We start from the raw sequence: 9612 nt of genomic DNA, 5'->3' as shown, positions 1-9612 counted from the left end.
ACTGAGTTGCCCACCTCAGTGTTAAGACGACCTGCTGAAAGAGGGCAGATCCCTTTTGACAAAGGAGAATCGATCCTCAGACCTGCTGATGGCCCCCTTTGAACCACCACTTTGAAAAATGCATTCCATGCCTCATGCTGGACACTCATTTTAATCAGCCACGTAGCAGCATTGCTGCATGGGAAGTCCTTATGCGGCTAATTACTTGCATTAATTATTATGCCACGTGTTTAATTGCAGCCGGTGGCTTTCAAAGGCTTCCCAGCTAATTACAGCAATGAAGAGAAGGCGGCAGACCAGTTATTGTGCTCCTGTCCTTGTTTGTGGGAGGATTTATTTAATTAGCTCAATCGCTTTGGCCATATGGGGGATGTCTGGCTCACACACAGCGTGCAAAGCCTCTACGGAGCCTAGGAATAGCACCAGGTGGCAGAGAAGATGAGGAAAGACGGAGAGGGAGAGGGAGAGAAACAGGCTATAAAGGCACGCTGGACCAGGAAACTGGGAATCTGATCCCGTTAAAAGAAAGTGCATGTCTTTAACCTCAGAAACACAGTACAATAGATATATCAGAAAGCTGCAGCCCCTCAGAATTGGATAGTTGTCTAGATAGTTGAGATCACACATAAACACATGAAGCTGCCTTATACTGAATCAGGCCACTGGTCCATCAAAGTCAGTCTTTTCGATTCAAACTGGCAGCAGCTCTCCAGGCTCTCAAGTAGAGGCCTCTCACGTCCCCTGCCACCTAGTCCTTTCAACTAGAGATGCCGGTGATTGAACCTGAGACCTTCTGCATGCCAAGCAGATGCTCTACCCCTGTGCCTCAGCTTCTACCCTGAAATCAGTTTCAGATGAGTGACCATGTTAGTCTGTACTAGTAGAACCAAATTTGAATAGAACAAAATTGGCTTTCAAGTTGCTACTGTACTCGACTTGCTATCAGAATTGACATCTCGTTCTCAGCCAGCTCTCCACAGACATGTGGCCAAGCAGCCTCAGCCCCACAAAAGCTTACGCTACAATGAAGGTGTCGGTCTTTATATTCCACAGGACATTTGATTGCAAAGAGCCAATGGACAGAGTTGAACTTAGCGACAATGGCAGGTCTCGCAAACTGGACTTCTGGCCCAGCAGAGGCAAGACACCTCCTCTCTCAACCAGCAGCCCAATTAATATTTTGTTAGGATATTAAAAAACTATGAGAAAGCTGAATGTGGCAAACAGGTTGACTACTGGAAGGATTTTACTGGCCCAAGTCTAGAAACATAACCAAGTACATGGAATATGGTATATCTTGTTAATGAATAAACTTACTTTCCTCATTTACTGTGGGAAGGAAGACATCTTCCACCATTTGCATTCTACCCTTTTGTCATGGAGGAACTCATGGATGGGATGACTCAATCCCCCACCCCAGACAACAATCCTGTGCAGTTGGTTGCTCTGAGAGAATATGAGCGAATGGCCCAATATCATTCAGTGAACTTTTATGGCAGATTTCCAATACTTTGTACAACACCATATTATAGTGGTTGGGGGGTGGGTAGAGCAAAGAGCAAAGAGCTACCACAGAAGTAAGAAATCTTAGTTGGTTAAACGTATAAGTTTTAAATTTTTATTTATACCCCACTTTCTCCCTAATGGAGACCCAAAGTGGCTTACAAAGTGATCTCTTCTGTCTTATCTTCACAACAACCCTGTGAAGTATAACTGCATCAACATAAATTTGCATAGGTATGAAAACAGGCTGTCCCTCATTCCCAAGTTCAGCACTCCCATGTGTCAACAATGCCTCCTCTCGCCAATGGTTGTTTTGCTAAAGATATTGTGTAATTGTTAAAACTCTGCTGCTCCGATAAAAAGCTGCTTCATTAACTCATCTGGTTAATCAGGGTGTTGCAGTCCATAACAGATCTAAGCCAATTGTTCACCCCCATAGGGAGACAAGATTTCTCCCACCCTTCACATAATGTTTCAGGTCCATCTTGCATGACTAGAATAAGCCTTTAACTGGCTTTCCATCATCTGTGATGTGTATAATTGCTTGAGGGACAGGTACAAAAGCCCCAGCATAAGACTTATGAGCAGTGCTGATGTGCCTGAACCAAAGCTGGGTATTAAGTAATGTGGTAGCTCCATTTGTCAGAGGAATCGTGGCTTATTTCAGAACAAGCAGGTTGAATTTTTGGTGCCACCTTGGTAAGAGCTACCAAATGGAGTCTGGGAAAATACTGTTTGAGGCAACATTTGGGAGTAGCAGTTGTCCTTCAAACATGTATGGCAAAAAAAACCCACCTAATTAGGCCAAAGACCACAGTCACTTGAAAAGACCCTAATGATAGGCAAAGTTGGAGGCAGCAGGAGAAGAGGAAGACCCAACATGAGATGGATTGACTCCATCAAGGAAGCCATGGCTTGCAAGATCTGAGCAAAGCTGTTAAGAATAGGATGTTTTGGAGGTCTTTCATTCATAGGGTCGCTGTGAGTCAGAAACGACTTGATGGCACTTAACCCACACACACAGGCCAAAGACAGAGCTGGAGAAATGTACAAAGGGCACATCAGGATTGCTATTTGGGTGGCTCAGCTGCCGTTGGAGACATAGCTCATAAAAGGGTCCTACCCCACGAGGCTCACCAACCCTCGGGTGGGGCCTGGAGTTCTCCTAGAATTCTAACTGATATCCAAATGACAGAGACCAGTTCCCCTGGAAAAAATGGCAACTGGTGAGGATGACCTCCTTTCTCCCTCCAAGCTCCACCCTCCCCAGACGGGCACCCCCACCCAAATGTCTAGGAGTGACTCTACCGCAGTTGGCGGCCCTAGGAGGGGCTGCTCTGTGACAGGCACCCGCCGAACTGTGTCTAGGTTCAGGGAACTGGCTGTGTGTTACTTTGAGTACTGCCCATAATTACTAATTTTACATGATCAGTCATCTTTAAATGTAAAGCAATTAGGCAAATCATATTCACATGGAAAGCAACATTCAGAGAGGAATAATAGGAAATGGAATTTGCCTCACAGCCTTCTAAAAGGGGGAGGTCTCCTAAATTCTTGTGGATGAATTGAACTCAGATGTTGGGAGCTAGAAAAACTATGAAGGGAATGGGTTGTGGTCCAGGAAGAAGACGAAATGTTGGTTTTTATATGCCGACTTTCTCTACTACTTAAGGCAGAATCAAACTGGCTTACAATCACTTTCCCTTCCCCTCCCCACAACAGACACCCTGTGAGGTTGGTGGGGCTGAGAGAACTGTGACTAGCCCAAGGTCACCCAGCTGGCTTCATGTGTAGGATTAGGGAAACAAATCCAGTTCACCAGATTAGCCTCCACCGCTCATGTGGAGGAGTGGGGCATCAAACCGGGTTCTCCAGATCAGACTCTACCGCTCCAAATCACCACTCTTAACCACTACACCACCATCAGCCTGGAGAAAGTGCTCTGTCCCTTTAATAGGGGCTTAACAGGATGATATTTACCCCCATGCCATGAAAAACTTCACATGCCCATTTCCATCCATGAAACAGGACGTTTTCTCTCTCTCTCCAGGTTGTTGGTGTCCCTAGCCATCTGGGAGGTCCCTGGTTTGACTATCACCTCTGCCATGAACTCAGGAGGTGGTCTTAGGTAAGCCCCTTTCTCCCAGCCTTGACACAGTCTACAATGTTTATTTATTTCAATTTATAACCCGCCCTCATTCCCGGTCAAGCCGGGCTCAGGGCAGATAACAACATTTCAACAACATAAAACCATAAAACTCTACTTTAAAACAGCAACAAACATCATAATCAAAGCCACATTAATGTAAATGAGTATCAAATAAATACCCTATAAAATACCCACAAAATACCAAGCTGGCTCTCAGTCAAGTAGCAATAGTAATAATACTAGCAGCTACAAAAGACTGATCAGGCAGCTCAACCCCACAAAGTTAACAAAAAGTGGGGGGAGGGATGGGGAGGCCAGCGCCGATGGACACCTCGCGGCTGCCCTCAGTTGTGGGCCTGGTTGAGTAATTCCATCTTGCAGGCCCCACAGAACTCTTTGAGGCAACAATACTAGCATGCCTCACAGATAATGTGTGTGAAGCACTTTTGAACACTGAAAGTTCAGTATAAATGTCAAGGACTGGTTTTCTTATGTATATCCCCCCTTTGTCCACCATTGAATCAGGTGATGCACCTGGGATTCCCAGGAAGCCCTTCAGCCAGGCCCTGAGGAGGCCCAGCTCCACTTGGCTTTACCAAACACTCCGCCTCCTGTGCCTTCCACCATCCCGTGCCATCACAAGTGGTAAGCATGACGACTACTGGAAGATAATTCCTTTCTCCATGTGGCTGTCAATAAGTAGGACTGGAAATGAATCCCCCCAAGCAGATCTGACAGAGACCCCTGAAGGTCTTTTGCTGTCCCCTGAAGCAAGTGGTTTGGTCACAGTCATTGCCTGAGACACATGAACACATGAAGCTGCCTTATACTGAATTGGTCCATCAAAGTAAGTCTTGTCTACTCAGACGGGCAGCGGCTCTCCAGGGTCTCAGATGGAGGTCTTTCACATCACCTCCTTGCCTAGTCCCTTTAATTGGAGATGCCACTGGGGATTGAACCTGGGACCTTCTGCACGCCAAACAGATGCTCTACCACTGAGCCACGGCCCCTCCCCAACATTTGGCACTGTTGCACTCTACGCTCTGCAGGGCCTCTGCACTGCTGGCTTGAGGTCTGGGAAAGTGTGTGTTGCCTGGTGGAGAGAATGGGCAGGGTGGGCATTTAGAGGACCCTTGGTTCTTTCATGCTCTCTTCTATGAAACCAAGGTGTCAGTTGTGCATGAGGACCATTATGCAATGAAACTGATCCATGAGGTCCACACGTACAACAGGTGGGGGGACAAGAGGCTGAAACCTATCTTCCCCACATGCCAGGCTCCCAATTTGCATCAGGCATGTACAAACCTAGAACTGGGTTCCTAGCAGGGAACTCCCAGAACAAGTCTGTTGAAAGGCCATGTGGGGAACATGTAGACTCCGTAGTATGCATTGTGCAGCCTGCCATTCCTGGTTCAAGAGATACCAATTGCAAGGGATGTGAAGTTGCGTGCCCCGTAACAGCTCTGAGATCCACAGGCTTTAAGAGTGTGTGTTTTTGGTCCCTTATCAGTTCTCCAGGCTTTCCTTTTGCTCTGGGACAGGTTTCCCTTCAGCACCACCTGCCTTGATTGTTACAATGAACCCCCCCCCCATGGGAGGGAGCCCCTTCAGAAGAGTCATCCTCAGTGTACCCGTGGCATTGGTTGTCCTGCCCAGGCAGGTTGGCAGTGGCATCACCCTGGCTTTGTAAAGTATAATCTTCCAATTTGTCATGCAAAAAACAGTGAGTGGACTTTTAGGTTGTCTGCTCCATTTGCAACCGGTTGGGTTGGTTGGTTGGGTTCCTTCTCTTCCCTCTCCAGGTGTCTCTATAAAAAACTTTTTAACTGAGGGCTTGATAGATGAGAGGTGTGGTCCTTCCTGGAGGTTAGGGAAGGAGCACCTGGAATGTGTGCACTGGGTTCGAATTCTTGTTTGAACAGAGGTTAATTTGGGCTTGTAAATTTTGCCTTGTGCCTCTTGGGCAAGTAAGAAAAGGATCCAGATGGTCAGATAAGGAAGCGTTTATTTCTTTGACTTTTGTCCTAGCTCTTTCCCAGCAAGTCTGGCTCAGAGTGGCTTGTAGTTTGCGTGATGGTCAGTGGGTTAACTGAGGGCTTGATGGATGAGAGGTGTGGTCCTTCCTTGAAGTTAGGGAAGGACCATCTGGAATGTTTACTCTGAGTTCAAATTTTTGTTTGAACAGAGAGGTTAATTTGGCCTTGCGGATTTTGCCTTGTGCCTCTTGGGCAAGTAAGAAAAGGATCCAGATGTTCAGATAAGGAAGCCTTTGCTTCTTTGACTTTTAGCCGGCTCCTTCCCAACAAGTCGGGCTCAGAGCGGCTTGTCCTTTGGGATGGTCGGTGGGTGATTCTTTCAGGCGCGCCTCGTTAACTTGGGGAGAGATGAACAGACGAGCCGGCGACGGTTTCGGGGGCGGGGGTCAGCTTTTCTGCCCTCCTTTCCGATCCTGCGCGGCCTCTGGTCAGTCCCTGCGGAGGCGCTGGCGCTGGGGCCGGCTCTCTCGCCAGCTGACCCCCGGCGGCGCGCCTCCTGCCCCGGCGGGCGGGCAGCAAGAGGCCGGCCGCGACCCCCGCGCACTCCCGAGCCCTCCGCCCGCCTCCGACGTGTTTCGAGCGGCCAGGCACGGTGAGCTGGCGACATCTAGTGGAACCGGCAGCAAACTGCAGCCGGTTTTGCAACCGTCCCGGCTCTGTCCGTCCCCAGTAAAGTTCTCGTCCTCCTCTGCCTGTGGAGCCTCGACCGGTCTCACGACAAAACTCCACGCGTGGATCTGGGATTTCGTTTTCCTCTCCGCAAAAGATGCAGGTATTATAACCATTGCTATTGATGTTGCACCATCAAGGTCCCTTCCAACTCCATGATTCTAGGTGTGTGTGGTGCTGTACAGAGCGCAAGAGCATAGTTCCCTCCTACCCCCCCCCCCACCAGGAGCCTAATCTTTGCCCCCAGGGAGATGGCAAAAGGAGGCGGGAGTAAACCGGAGGAAATCTGCCCTCGTTCCCACAACAGGTGCATCAGCCCAGCTTCGGCAGGGGATGACGACTCAACGGCTCTCCCAAAGCCTTTGTGGCAAAAGGGAGCTTGGGGGAAAGAGGGGAGGGGGGGGGAGAGAGAGATGACATCTCTCCAAGCTCAGTGGAATACCAGGCAGAGAGTCGCAGAACGTTTTCACATCTTTAAACAAGATCATGCCTGCTTCTTCGAAAGTAATAAAGAATTACTGGGGGAAAGGTACTGGCTGGATATTGGGGGTGGGTTACAGTAAGAGTTATTCTGGCTGCCTAGGGAGGTGGTGAACTCCCCCTCACTGGCAGTCTTTAAGCAGCAGCTGGACAAACACTTGTTAAATCTCCCAAATCCACAACAAAGGGAGGAAAGGCATATGCCACACATGGTCAGGAGCATTAGTCAGCATTTTTTCCATGGTCCTGAAACACCCTTTTGAGGACCAAAGCCCTGGCCCCCGACCCCTTGCACCTAATTATGGCCAGCCAGAAGAAACACAGCTCTGAGTTTTGAGTCCCTGCATGAACCACCATCCAGTTCAGCCAGGGATGACAGGATTTCCTGCAGAACCTTAACAGAGCTGTGAGGAAGGAAGTGAGAGCAAGCGAACACCCCTGACCAGTGCTCTCTAAAGAGGTAACCCTCTGTGGAGCAGTCAGCCGGGCATCACGACCTCTGTCAGGACAAAAGATTTGTATGCCCTGTGAGAGGTGCTGACAGGCTGTTAGGCTCTGAGGTGCCCGGTCTATTTTAAGGTTCTTCATAGCACATTAGACCTATTCCAATTATTTTTAAAAGACCGAGATCTATTTCTGAGGACATGTGGGCCTCTGAAATCTCCCCCAGCCCAGAACTTCCCCCAGAATGTTCAGTGCTCCGAGTTTTATTAATACTTTGCTTTGGCTTAATTATGAGATCTACAGGAAGGTGACAAATATATAGGCTCTCGGTTCTCACTGTAAAAGGAGGGTGCAAAATTTAGGGTTTTAAAGGCGAGGGTCAGATTTGTTTATTTTTAAAGGACATTTCTGCTCAAACTATCACTAGGAGACTATCACCAGTTTGAGTACACAGTGCAATATTTCATTTGAACTTCCTTGCAGAGAAAAGATACTATAATTTTTTTCCTTGTGGACCGAAACTTTTATGATTTTATCATGTTTTATCTTGCAAGACGCTTGGAGCAGGTTCTCACACTGCATACAAGTTTTCTAAATCAATAATGCCATGGCTGATATGGTAAGACAAAGGTAGAGGAAGTTCTAAATCCTTCCTCAGCCTTCTGTTCATTGGGGACTGTTTGTAGCCACAAGTTCCTGAGAGAAATGTACACTGAACGTGCCTGCGCATTTTGCCTTTTATCCAGATATTCAAGAGCCTGGTGCTCAAAACTGATTCCAGGGATGCAACATGCCTCCTCCCTGAACTGCTGTCTCTTACGGTAACTCCAAGAACCAAGCAAAGATTTTGGAAGCCTGAACTTGCCCTCTCACAAAATGTCCCCTGAAGTCCTTGTCCCCATGAGCTCTTTGGGAGTCAATGAAAGGAATAAACAGCAGCAGTTTCTCATGCTTGATCCTTGCAAACATGTTTGGGGGGGGGGGGCGGTAACCTGACCTGAGTCCCTTCTGGCTCCAGAAGAACTCCACAAAGGAATGTGTAGATAGTAATTCTATTTGTTTCACCCAGGAGAATGTTCCCTTTTGCATAGATACCTTCTGGGTGTTTTGTTTTGTGCTTCCTTGCTGCTTTGGATCAGTGGTTGTCCAACCTCCAGTCCTGTGGGGAATCTTTTGCACATCCATTTGGCTCCTGATCACATAGCATAGCACACAGGAGAAGAGGCTGAGCTATGTGTTCTGGGGAATATTCTCAGGGCTTGCAGGGCACTGGCTGAGCCTCACCTCTCTTGAACCAAGAAGGGTCCCCCACAGCACCTGTGAGCAATCTGTTGTTCGGGTTCCATGAGCTAGAGCAACTAAGCCTTACACTTATCTAACCATCCCCTACCTAACCATCTCTTTCTCTCTCTCTGTTGCCTGCTGCAGGGTAGCCTTTTCTCTTGCAATGACTCTCATAAATCCACGCCTGCGAAACAGGAGTGTGCTTTCAGAATGTTGGTTCTGAGGCTTTCGGGGCCAGCCCAGTCAGTCTCAGGGAAGGGCAGCCTTGCCCAGGGAGTCGGGGTGTGTGTGTGTGTGTGTGACATTGGAGGGATCCAAGCTGGCTCCAGGCTGAAAACACAGGACATTCCCTCAAACACTAGAGAGGGATGCTAGGGGTTGCCACACACCAGGGCTGAGCGCAGAGTAGCTTTCAAGGGCAGGTGTGGCACCCGGATGGAGGGCTGCGTTTCTGTGGAAGAGCTGGATGCCTTGGCCGCCCTAAGTGGACAGCTAAGCAGCAGAAAGGCGGGGGGGGGGAGCCGCGGGGCTTTGCTCCATCTGCACACCAGACCTGGCCAAGGCTCTCTGTTCAGAGCAGCTGTCTGTCAATCAAGGCCAATCAGGGCTGGCATTTCAGGCTGGGTGGAAAGACCCTCCTCGTGGCCCCCGAGTGCTGAGGCGGCGGCTCAGTGGGCGGGCGGTGCGCTCTGCCCCTCTGGCCCCGACCGAGCGGGCATAGGTCTCCCTGCAGCAGCAGCAGCAGCAGAGCCTGCCCTGGGGGCCCTGCCGCCCTCTGCCCCGCGGCGCCAGCCCCCTCCGGCCCCACCCCAGGCGCCAGGGGGAGGGGGTGGGCCGCAGCCTTGATTGGCGCCCCCCGGGGCCACTGGGGGGCCGGGAGGTGGGGCCGGACTGGGCCGGGTTTAGGGAGCGCGCGGCGGGCGGGGGCGCGCAGTGACCACCTGTGGGGACCAGAGGCGGCGGGCGGGCGGGCGAGCCGAGCCGGGCAAAGGGTCGGAGGAGGAGAGGAGGGGACTTGGCCCCGGGGCCGCGACGGCGACTCCGCTT

This window comes from Euleptes europaea, chromosome 19 (assembly GCF_029931775.1).
Source record: "Euleptes europaea isolate rEulEur1 chromosome 19, rEulEur1.hap1, whole genome shotgun sequence".
In the NCBI taxonomy this organism is placed as follows: Eukaryota; Metazoa; Chordata; class Lepidosauria; order Squamata; family Sphaerodactylidae; genus Euleptes; species Euleptes europaea.
This window is presented reverse-complemented; position numbering follows the sequence as displayed.